This window comes from Rhinatrema bivittatum, chromosome 1, assembly GCF_901001135.1.
Source record: "Rhinatrema bivittatum chromosome 1, aRhiBiv1.1, whole genome shotgun sequence".
NCBI classification, from domain to species: Eukaryota; Metazoa; Chordata; class Amphibia; order Gymnophiona; family Rhinatrematidae; genus Rhinatrema; species Rhinatrema bivittatum.
Genome location: NC_042615.1, coordinates 184290625 through 184303625, shown reverse-complemented (window position 1 = coordinate 184303625; position 13001 = coordinate 184290625). Strand labels below are relative to the sequence as shown.

Below are 13001 nucleotides of genomic sequence, written 5' to 3'. Positions count from 1 at the left end.
AAGGTAAAAGGATCCAGGGTTTAGGGTGTTGTTGGCCTAGATTAGTATAGGTGGCTCCATGGTTGGATAAGGAGCAATAAGATCAATGGCCATTAGGGAGACATCTAGGGGTGAGGTCACAGACCATTGGCCTGATTGGCATTGGCAATTCTTGGGTGGGGAGAATGAGGACTCATTGGCCTGATCAGTATTGGAGGTGGGGAGTCCAGAGGTGAGGAAGCTGACTTGTTTGGCATCATTGATGGTCAAAGACCCATTGACCTAATCATGGTCATGGAATCTTTGTGCCAACTTGCTCTGTCACTTTGGACCTGTTACCACAAGGAATCCTGATGCCCAAGTCCTATCATGGTCACATTTTCCTGAATGCAGGTGTTAAGGGCTATAGCTGCCATTTCATGCAGATAGCCCCATGCCTTCTGTTCAGCATAATAACTGCTGCTCCATGAGGTTACCGTCTGTTAAGGTTAGTAACAGATACTCTATGCAGGTTACCCCCATACCTTCTGTAAAGGGTAGTAACTGCCACTGCCCATGTTCCCCTTTTTTCATTTCCAACATCTAGCATCTAGGGATACATGGTGTTTATTCCATGCCCTTCTGAAATCAATTACTGTTTTCATCCTCACCACCTCTTCTGGGAGGGAATTTCAGGCATCCACTATCCTCTCTGTGAAGAAATATATGCTGAAGTTGATTCTGAGTCATTCCCCCTGGAGTTTAATTTTGTGACCCTTAGTTCTACATTTTCCTTTCCAACAGAAAAGATTTGAGGTTCGAACATCCTTAATACTTTTCAGGTATCTGAAGGTCTGAATCATATCTCCCCTGCACTTCCTCTCCTCTAAGGTATGCATATTCAGATCCTTCAGCCTCTCCTCATAAGTCTTCCAATACAGACCCCACACTATTTTGGTTGCACCTCTCTGGACAGTCTCCATCCTGTCTCTATCCCTTTTGAGTTACAGTCTCCAAAAATGAACACAGCATTCCAGATGAAGCCTCACCAAGGACCTGTACAAGTTTATTTTTACATCCTTTTTCTTACTGGTTATCCTTCTCTCTATGCAGCCCAGCATCCTTCTGGCTTTAGCTATCGCCTTGTCACACTGCTTCGCTGCCTTCAGAGCACCAGACACTATTACCCCAAGGTCCCTCTCCTGGTCCCTGAACATTAGTCCTTCGCCACTCATCACATACAACTCTTTTGGATTACTACACCCCAGATGCACTTTTTTTTTTTAATTCTTTATTTATATATTTTCAAAATATTAAAGAAGAACAATCTTGAAATAGAAAAAGAGAAAAGGAAACATAATTCAATACAAATAATAAGAGATCCAAAAAGAAATTTAACAAAAAAAAGTATTTAAGGAAAAATTATTAAAGAGCATAGTATTGCAGCAGAGACAATAAACCTATAAATAAGGTACTCAACCTACTGAAGGAGAAACAGACTGAGCTAAATCAGGACTGAAGCACTGGTTTGACACAGAGAAAAGAAGATAATTGAGAAGGAACAAAAAATACATATGACAAGTCTTTATACTGAACAAGACATTTGCATGGAAATTTCAAAATGAATGTGGCCCTGATCTGCAAAACCCTGGGTCTCATCAATAGGAACTGACGCCTCTCCTTCTCTGTCTTCCAGGCAACATCTGGATATACTCTAACAACAGTTTGAAGAAAAGGCTCAAGACGATGTTTAAAAAATAATCGCAGAACCCAATCACAATCGAATTCAAAGGCAAAAGTGACTACCATTGTGGCCACTTGTATAAAGGCAGTGTCTGAGGTTTCCAGCAACAGAGATATATCCACATTAAGTGTTAACACATCCATATCTTGAGCTTCTTCTTAAGTTTCTTGCTTCTTAAATGGGGGCAAATAGAATGATTTAGAAATAGGAGGAACCACCACCTCAGGAACCTTGAGGTGTTCTACTAAATATTTCTTGAACATGTCCTTTGCAGTAATATGAGGAAGCGAGGGAAAATTAGTAAAATGTAAATTTCTGCCATGAATGACATTTTCAAGACTCTTGATTTTTTGCTGGAGTAATACATTTTCCTTTATCATCTGATCTTTAGAGTGTTTCAAACTTTGAAGATTCAATTGGGATTCTGCTGTATCTTTTTGAGAGGAAACTTTAAATAGTTCCAAAGAAGAGAGATGGTTTTCAACAACATTAATTCGATCAATAATAGGATTTAATGAATAGTAATAGCAGTTCCAAGATTAACTATTGCTTCCCAAATAGAATCAAGAAAAATCTGCTGAGGTCTTACCATTGTCAGGGCTGAAAGTTTCTTGAACAGACTCAGAGCAACAATATTAATATGTCCTTCCAAAGTCAAAGAATCTTCAATAGAAGGTGAGCTGGCTAAATCCTTAACAGGGTCCTCACCAACAGCTCCTCCAGAGCTTTCAGGGCATCCTGACTTCGCACCAAGTCGCAGGGTATCGGCTTCATCAGCGTTAATCCCTCTCGACAGGAAGCCATGGTCTCTGGAGACTGCAGGGTTCGCCGGAGGAACCCTAACGATCGAGGATAAACATGTCACAAGTCCGGGAAGAAAGCAATAAACTCAGGTACTACCTCCTTCCCCAAGGACAAAACTTCCAACTGAGATTCCTGCTGAATGTGAGCATCCATGGGTCCCGAGACGAGGGAATCTAGAGGGACTGCGGGGTAGGTCCATTCTTTTGCCCGCCGCTTTCGAGCCGAATGCAGCATTGAAAAGGAAATAATTAGTCAAAGATGAGAATAAGAAAAAGCCATGCTCACGCTGTGAATTCTGATGTGGCCATCTTGGTTCCACTAATCTATGATCCCCAGATGCACTTTTTGACATTGACTTCCAGCTGCCAAATTGTTGCAACCTTCCCTTCCCGACGGCTTCAGTCGGGAAGGGAAGGTTGCTCTTTCTTTCTTTCTTTGCACCTCCTCTTGCTGTTGATGGACGCCTGGCTGCTGCGGCGTCTGTCTGCCGTCCTCTCCGGCGTCCCCGGACCGGCTTGGGCACTGCCTCCCGCCATGCTCTGTCTGTACCTTAGGGCGCGCGCACCACGCGGCCCTCACTCTTATTTCCTACTTGGCACGAACCTCAGGGGCGTCCCCCTGTGATGACGTCACGCTGCCCGGATATTTAAAGCCTACATTGTTTGCTAGCCTTTGATTTAGCAAGGGAATTCCTTACGGATGGGATTCGCTCTCCGTACCCAGCTACTCTGCCTCCAACCTACTACTGGACTCTTAACGCTGACGGGATACCCGCTCCTCAGGGGCCTCACTTGCTTTACAGGTGGCTATCAGGAAACCGGTAATCGCTCCTCGACGGCCCATGTTCCCTAACTCGCTGCCTGCTCCTACCTTCTCTTCTGCCTGGAAGGATTCGCTATCTTCAACACCAGTGAGTACTACCTTCTTCACCTCTGAGCTGTTCCCTGGAACCAGGTACTCGCTCCTCGAGGGCCTGCCTCCCTTCCAGCCCTGGTGCCATCTCCTACGTGGAACCGCTGTGTGAGTTCATCATCTTCAAGCCTCTCAGCTCTCAGGGATCAGGTACTCTCTCCTCGAGGGCCTGCTCTCCCTATCCTGGGGGTTCTCCATATTGGGGCTTGTGCATATTCCACTGTACTCATTATTCTCAGTTCTTTCCATTACAGCACTGCTACCAGAGGAGTCGCTGTTCCAGCACCTGAGGGATACTAGCCCAGCCGGGCTACTTTAACTACTCACCACTGCCACCTCTGGTGGCTACACCACTTTGTTTAATAAAAGATCAATCTCTGTGTTTGTGTGTCCTCAGCTGAGCCTGACCTGTGGCCCCTCACGGGACTGCCCCCCGTGGGCATGGCCAGCTGCCACAGTGTCCAAGGGTCCACCCAAACCTCACTAATTATAACACAAATCTTCAACCACTCTTCAATCTTTCTTAAATCACTTTTAAGAACATAAGAACATGCCATACTGGGTCAGATCAAGGGTCCATCAAGCCAAGCATCTTATTTCCAACAGTGGCCAATACAGGCAATAAGAACCTGGCAAGTTCCCAAAAACTATGTCTATCCCATGTTACTGTTGCTAGTATTAGCAGTGGCTATTTTCTAAGTCAACTTAATTAATAGCAAGTAATGGACTTCTCCTCCAAGAACTTATCCAATCTTTTTTTAAACACAGCTACAATAACTGCACTAACCACATCCCTTGGCAACAAATTCCAGAGTTTAATTGTGTGTTGAGTGAAAAAGAACTTTCTCCGATTAGTTTTAAATGTGCCACATGCTAACTTCATGGAGTGCCCCCTAGTCCTTCTATTATCCGAAAGAGTAAATAATCGATTCACATTTACCTGTTCTAGACCTCTCATGATTTTAAACACCTCTATCATATCCTCTCTCAGCCATCTCTTCTCCAAGCTGAAAAGTCCTAACCTCTTTAGTCTTTCCTCATAGGGGAGCTGTTTCATCCCCTTTATCATTTTGGTCGCCCTTCTCTGTACCTTCTCCATCGCAGCCATATATTTTTTGAGATGCGTTATGACATTTTCTGTTTTATTCACCATTCCCTTTCTAATAATTCCCAACATTCTGTTTGCTTTTTTGACTGCCGCAGCACACTGAACCGATGATTTCAATGTGTTATCCACTATGACGTCCAGATCTCTTTCTTGAGTGGTAGCTCTTTTCATTCTCTCTACTCTTTCAGGTGTGTCCACTCTGTTGCAGATCTTAGTATCGTCCGTAAAAGACAAACTTTACCTTTCAATCCCCTCTGCAATGTCGCTCACAAATATATTGAAAAGAACCAGTCCCAAAAACTGATCCTCAAGGCACTCCATTTAACACTGTTCTCTCTTCAGAATACGTTCAATTTACCCTTACACGCTGTCTCCTATCCGTCAACCAGTTAGTAATCCACTTCACTACCTTGGTGCCTACTCCCAAGTTCTCATTTTATTCATGAGTGTTCTATTTGGGATGGTATCAAAAGCTTTGCTGAAATCCAAGTAAATCACATAAGCACTCTTTCCTGACACAGTTCTCTAATCACACAATCAAAAAAATTAATCATATTTGTCTGATAGGACCTTCCCCTGGTGAATCCATGCTACCTCGGGTCCAGCAACCCATCGGAATGTAGATAGTTCACTATCCTTTCCTTAAGCAGTCTCCATTAATTTTCCCACCATTAAGGTGAGGCTAACCAGCCTGTAGTTTCCAGCCTCCTCTCTACTACCATGCTTGTGAAGCATGACCACAACCACTCTTCCAATCTTGAGGCACCACTGTCTGTTTCCAGGGATCTATTGAATAGGACTTTCAGCGGGCCCGCCAGCAAATCTCTAGGCTCCTTTAGTATCCTGGAATGTATTTCATCCAGCCCCATGGTCTTGTCCATTTTCAATTTTCCTACGTCTTCCCATACATTCTGTTCTGTAAATGAGGTTTCATCTATCCCTCTCCCATCCATGGTCTTGTCAACCAGCAACAATCCGTCTCCAGGGTCTTTTTTAGTGAACACCGAACTGAAGTATTTGTTTAATATTTCCACTATTTCTTCATCTTTCTCCACATAGTGTTCCTCGTCACTTTTCAATTTCACTATACCACCCCAGGCCTTCCTCCTTTCTCTAATATATAGGAAAAATGTTTTTTTCACCTCGCTTTCTCTCTTTGGCAATCTTTTCTTCTGCTTGAACTTTTGCCTTTCTGATTTCTTTCTTCGTCTCCCTAGCTTCACCAGATATTCTTCCCTATATTCCTGTTTGAGATCCTTTTTTTAAATGCAGTTCTTTTTGCCTTTATTTTTTCAGCCACCTCCTTTGAGCACCAGATCGGTTTCCTTATCCTCTTAATAGTTCTTACTTTTTGAACATAGAGATTTGATGCCTTTCTAATAATTCCTTTTAATTTCATCCACTGTTGCTCCACCTTATCCATTTTCTTCCAGTCTTCTAGTTCTTCCTGCAGGTACATCCCCATTTTGACAAAGTCTATATTTTTGAAATTCAGAGCTTGGATCTACATGTGACATCGCTCTATCCTGGCTGCAATATCAGACCATTCTGGCTGATGATCACTGATGCCCAGGTGAGCACTTACCTGGATGTTGGAGACATTATTCCCGTTAATGAGTAGTACTAGGCTGAGTGTCATTCTCTCTCTCTCTCTCTCCATTTGTTTGAGCAGAGCCCCTTGAAAGGCATCCCTTATCTCTCTATTCTTGCAGATTCTGCAGTAGGGATACTCCAATCCACATACGGCAGATAAAAATCTCCAACAAGCAACACTTCTTTCTTTCCCATCTTTTGGATGTTTTTGATCAGATCTCTGTCCAGTTCTTTTGTTTGAGTTGGAGGCCTGTAGACCACACCAGTGCAAAAGGAAGCACCATCTTCTTTTATTAGGACAGCCCTCAATGCTTCTTCCCTACCCCATGCTGCTTGCATTTCAGTTGTCCTCTTGGTCCTTCCTTAGCAAGTTATATCCTGGGATGGCTGCATCCAAATTATAAGACTCATTGAGCCATGCCTCTATAATAGCAACAATGTCCAAGTCTATCTCCACCCTAGGGCCTGCAGGTCTGGAATTTTATTGTCCAGACTATGAGCATGTGTGGCCTTAGCTTTCCAACATCTCTCCTTTGGTTTGTTGCTCTTCCTATTCATCTTTTCTGCTCCTTTGCTTATGTCTGGAATACTGAGCTGATTGAATTTATTTTCTCCTCTCACTTCCTGTACTCCCTGGGGGTGACATTCCATTTTCATTAGCCACCTTCTGCCACCCCCCATCCTTTAATTTAAATTTCTAATAATGTATGACCTGGACTTCTCACTTAGGATCTTCTTTCCTTGCCTGCCATTTACAAATAAAAGCCATGACTTATAGTATAGTCTCTTACTGCTCCATACATGGCCCCAGCCTCCAATGCATCCAATCCACTTTCTTTACACCTTGTTTTGAGCCATGTATTAAAATTTTCTATCAGGCTTATCCTTTCCCTTCCCTTTCTATGAACGAGTAAAATTTCTGAAAAGGAAATATTCTTTGACATTTGTCTAGTCTCCTTCCTCAGATTCAGGAAATCATTCTGTACTGCATGGATAATGTTTCTAGCAAGGTCCTAGGTCCCCAAATGAATGAAAGCACTGATATCAGAGGCTTTACTTTCTTCTATAATTGCATTTACCACCTAGTTTTTGTTTCTACCAGCTGAGAATCCAGGAAGGGATTTAACTATTGTGTCCTCCTCAAAATGAGTTCCCAGATTAGTTCCTCTAATGGCTGAGTCTCCCAGCAGAAGGAAATCTCTTTTATGAGATTTGATAATGTTAAAGGGTTTCCAGGTGCCCCTAGTGACTTCTTCCTTTTCAGACACCACTTCATTTTCTGTTGCAGGAGTAGCTTCATTTTCCAATGTAGAGAAGGCATTATGGAAGGGTGTCATTGGGAAGAGTGGATGTCTTTTTGTCACAACCTTATTCTGCCTGAACCCACCGTAATCCATTTATTCCTGGGTTTTTGACTCTTCTGTGGGAATGTGGGGGAGGGGATGTTGTTCAGTTGAGGAGACTGGGTTTCTCAGGGTCACAGGTCTTATTTTACTAGAGTCCACTATAACCTATTTTTTCCAGGGTTCCGAGATCTCTGTGGGAGTTGGGGGTGACATTCTGGATGCTGCAAGGTAGGGGAGGTTTTAGAAACCTACACAGTTAATACACAGATCCTAATGTCTAAATCAGTCTCCAAGTGTTTTGAAATAATGTATTTAAAATACTTACTACACATTTTAGAAAATATTAATATCTAATAATATACATATAGCTTATATATATAGTTTCAAGTAGTAATAATTTTTAAAGCCAAATACAAAATTTTATGACCTAATGTCCCAATCTTTAGCATTCTACTTTGCAGAGTGTGAGAGGCATGAGTTGTTATTTGATTTTTAGTTCAGGTTCCTGTTCCCTGTGGTGAATGGGACTGGAAGTATTGCCAGTGTATTGCTCCCAGTTCCCTGGAGTAGAACAAAGACAATTATTGAGCACATTGTGGACATGCACACTGAAGAAAGACTGATGCTTATTGATTTACCGCTGCATAAAAGAATGATCAGTACAAAATTACATAGTGCAACACATTAAGTATTGTCATCAAAAAAGGATTCCAAGAGGTTTAAGGATCCTGAAGGAATAAAATTATATATTAAAGGGCTGCAGTTCCTCTTAAAATGGAGAGCAATACTTAATAAATCCTCTCTTGACCTAATATTGCTAATTATAGAGTTTACAAAATTGTATGTGGAATATATTCATATTCAGTTGGATGATTCTATTTGTCAGGTTAAAGAGGATACTGCAGTTCTCAACAGAATTCAGGAAGATTATGGAACCTATTTACTAAAGGGTTTCTCTCATTTCGAGTCTATTGGAAAAATACTTCATTATTGGGGTCCTAAATTAGTTAAATTTAAAAAGAATGAAAACTACCACTAAAGTGGTTCCATTTAGCCCAGTCACATCTCAGAAAATGACATATCAAATGGGTTATGTTTGATTTCCCATCTGATGACTGGAGGATTCGGTCCTCTCATTGAACATCGTCTTTTTCAGTTCCTTCTTCCTCTTTTTTTTTTTTTATCAAGAAATGAACAAAAATTATCCGCTGCCTTGGAACAGAATCAGAGCGGGTTGGTCCCAAAACTGGCAATGTCTATGGATCCACTCCCAGCAGAGCTGCAATCAGCAATCATTAATATCTCTTATCTGTGTTTTGTGTTATCAACCCTAAGTATGGGCCTCTTATAGCTTATAGCATATATGATTCATTTCAGTTTCACACAGACATTCATAGGTATTTTTCTCTAGGAATCTTATGATTGATGTTGATTTGTCTTCAGTAGTGAGTAACAAGTCTGTCTGGCTGCCACTGGGACTTCTGGAGGCACACATGCAGACTTTTAAATAGCTTGCATTGAATGATATGTTTATACAAGAGAAAGTGGCTACCTGTGCTAACTTTAACTTGTCTGAAAATTAAAATGCAGCTTAGAAACAACTACTCCAGGATGATGGTGCTGTTACAAACCAGCAAACAAGGCGGGGGAGGGAGCCATTATCGCTTTCACACAGGAAGCATATCTATCAGAGATTCATTGTCAGTTATCAGATATTTCATATGACAGACGCCTTCCCTGTGACCTAACCCGTAAGATCCAAAAAGACATTAAAACTCCTATTAACAAAGCCAAATGGTAAGAATTATCCCTAGAACTCCAGTACTAGGCATCCTACCTAAAATTCACAAATCTTTTATCTTGCCCCTCAGGACGCCCAATTGTCCTTCTGTCCTGCCAAATGTTTGAGGACTGTTTTTAGAAGATTTACAATTCCAATATGCCAGAATAAACAAAATTCTTCACATGTTATAAATATTGGCATCTTTTTCTACATCAATGCCTCATATGCATCTTCTCATTTTAGACATCAAAGCTTTATATTCTAATATTCTGCATAATTCAGCTTTGGACATAATCACACAAACACTGTTTAAGCATCCTGGAGCCAATGTAAAAAGCCATGCTGACCCTAGCATGGGATTTACATTGGGTTTTAGTGCGGATTTTTCCAAGCTACCATAAACTGGTATATAACAGGGGCTTCAGCATGGAAAAAACACAAGCTAAAACTTGGGGCAAATCCTGCACTAGGATTAGCATGGGTATAAACTAATACCCATGTAAATGAAGGCATTAGCAATTTCAGATGATGCAGGGAGGCCCATTAGAGGCCCAACTGCCTAGCATGCCCTTTTTTTTTTACCACAAAAAAAATGTAACTCCTGGGTTAGATCAGGAATTAAAACTTCCCACAGTTCTTGCAAATAAGTGCTTCCGCAACAGGAATGGATATTTGGGGGAAGAGGCCTGGCTGCCCCGTCTTCCTCTGAGGTCAGAAGCGCAGACCTTAGGTGGCTCATTGCCTGTGCCATAGCACCCTCCCAGCACCAGCCTTGCCAACTGGAGGAAGCAAATGGATAGACCCTGCCGCTGCTGGTCAGTACCCGCAGTCAGCTTCTTGCTCCCCTGCCTGCTAGCTGACCCTCATGATGTAGTAGGGAAATCTGCAGTGAGCTGGAGTCGTCCCCTCGGCTTCTGATGGTGTCCTAGTTAAATCCCAAAGGCAGAAGGTACCTGGCAGTTAGAAAACGAGTGATGGCGGAAATTTTCATTTCCATATGAAGAGCTACTTTCCTGGGTATTCCCTCTTGCTTAGTACAGATTTGCAGATCAATGGCATGCAAATGGCCGTTGAGTGAAATAAGCATGCTTTTTAGCTTTAGTGTACTCTTTTAAATCAGTGGCCATTTGCATGTCATTCTTACATTGTATCCCTCAGGACTGCAGGTGTCTATGGTATGAGTAAAGGAAATACTCATACAATAGAAACATTATGATTTGATTTTAGCGCAGGTTTTATTACGCCAGCTCCCTAATGCCCCAACCTGTGCCCACAAACTTTATACAGCCCTCTGTAATAACTTTTTTTTCTATTTGAGGACGAATATCTTTATGTAGGTTAAAGGAACAAGAATAGGGGCGACTATGGCCCCTGGCATTGCAAATATTTATGATGCAGACACAGAATAATTATGGCCAACAGCATTCACATTACTAGGAAAACTTTTGATGTGGAGGAAGAATAAAGATGACAATTCTCTTTTATGGGATGGATTACAAGAAGAGCCTATATTTGTCCATTGACTGGTTGAAGTCTTGTGATCTGAATGTGAAATTTTCTATGGGTTTCTTTTTTATTTAAATACCATTCCTTTCCTGCAGATACAAATTAAGAGAAATTCTACTGGCTTCCACGCCACTTTCTACGGGAAGTTTACCGATTGCAATACAACTCTGCACTTTAAACACTTTCATCCCTGAATGTTTATAAATACAGTTTAACTATTGGTCAGTTTCTAAGGATTCGTAGACACCACACGGATATTAAAGAATTTAAGACAAAGGCATGCGCCTTTGCAACACATTTCCTTGAGACAGAATATCCTGTGGATTACATTCAATCAGTCTTATTTATGAATGATCTTCTTTTCAAGAAATGTCAAGAAATACAAGGCCAAGAAAGACCAGGGGGCCCTGTGTATAGTTGCATATATGTTTAATGTATGCTTTGGATTGGACGTCTTCCTGCTCCATTCAACCTCCACTTCCATCGCAAGCAGCCTCAGTATTACATTTGTATTCTGCCTTCTTTAGCTATAATCCAACACAAAATATGAAAAACCCCCACAATAAATGGCAATATACATCATAAAATAATGATGGTGTGCTCGCTCTTCTCCCTCTAGGGCTTTCTAGAACTGGATGTGTCTTGGGCTCCTTCTGCTGCTGCTGCTGGTAAAGCCTGAAGCCACACGAGGAGTGTTTTGCTTTTTAGTTTTTCTGCCAGCAGTGCTCTCCTTCCCACCTCCATGCTTCTTGATGTGCCCCTATTTTATATCTCCTCCCACTCACTTTAACCAGCCATCACAGTAGCAGTTGTGGGCCAGAGGCCATGCATCACAGCTCCCTCCAGTACATGTATTCCTGGGCCCTCAAATCACCCATGGGGCGATGGCTCAGACTTTTTTTTTTTATAATGTTTTCTTTATATTATGCTTTCCATGACACTTCAAAACAGATTACATTCAGTGCCTCTAAGTATTTCCCTATCCGCAAAGGGCTTACAGCGTAAGGTCCTCATTTACTAAGCATTTTTCCCATAGACACAGAATGGGAGAAAAGTCTCAGTAAATCAGGCCCTAAGTTAATAGCTGAGGAAATGGAGGGTGAAGAGACTTGCTTAGTCACAAGGTATATCAAGGAGATTTGAACCTGATTCACAGCCTTCTTCTCTAACCACTAGGTTACTCCTTCATTCCACTTCCCTCCTGTGGGATCCTTAGAACCCTACCTCTGCAGTATCTGAAGCCCTGACATGGAATCTAATCCAGATCCTGCATCAGAGAGCTACTGCACTAGCCCTATACATTTTTTTTTAATTTTAATTTTATGGTGGAAAGACAGCAAGGCCGTGTTCTTCTAAATCCTTGAGCAGAAGATTGTCAGCCTTACCACTTACTACTGTCCAAGTTGAGGTTTGATTGGCACAATAACTTATGTTGTTACTGGTACAACTAAGGCAGTAAGGCAATGCTTGGGTACTGGTGTTGGTGCTTCTTCCAGTGCTGATGCTATAGCTCATGTCAATTGATGACAGCTGAAGATCTGCATGCACAAATCTGTAATGCAAGCCTTTATGTATACATCCTGTACCAACCCCCTTCTTTCCTCACAGCATATTGTCTGAACATTGAAATGCAAGTATAAAGCAATATGTATCTCGATATATATGATATATATAGTCATATCAAATTTTCATCTCAAAGCTCATTAAAAAATCAAAGATTTTTCTAAAACATTTTCAAATTGCACATCTACAGCTTTCCAAATAGCTGTGATGCACTGAAATCAGATAAAAAAAATTTCAAGGAGCTCACCAGAAAGACAGAAAGAATGACAAACACAGATTAATAGAATGATTTCTATTCTTTCTGACTTACAGCAGAAAAATCTGTGCTTTCAGTGAGTCCAGTATCAAAAGCAACTGAGGAGTTATCTCTACTAATTCACCTCACAATTGACAGAATCAAAACATGAAGTGTGATATGCAAAGAAAGGCCTTCTCCATTTGATTTAAAACCTCTGCATTTCTTGAGTCCTTTTGTCATCCTCGTCACATATATTTTATGTCATGTCAGCTGAAGTCACACATTGTATATTCCTTGCTTCCCTAAAATCTTTCTGAAGGCAGAAACCATTTCATGTTTATGGAACTGATTACTCCAATTTACATTGATAGCTGAACATTTCATGAGCAATCTATAACAGCTGTGTAATGCATTCCTGAAGCCTGCTTTTTCATGAGCAGTCACTG

The 13001-nt window shown here is 41.4% G+C and overlaps 1 protein-coding gene across 2 annotated transcripts in view; it reads right to left on the bottom strand.

Annotated features, from left to right (window-relative positions):
* Positions 1-13001, bottom strand: part of PPARGC1A (PPARG coactivator 1 alpha) — a 1526193-nt gene that overhangs the window by 1307372 nt on the left and 205820 nt on the right. The gene's annotated exons all lie outside the window — the stretch shown is intronic.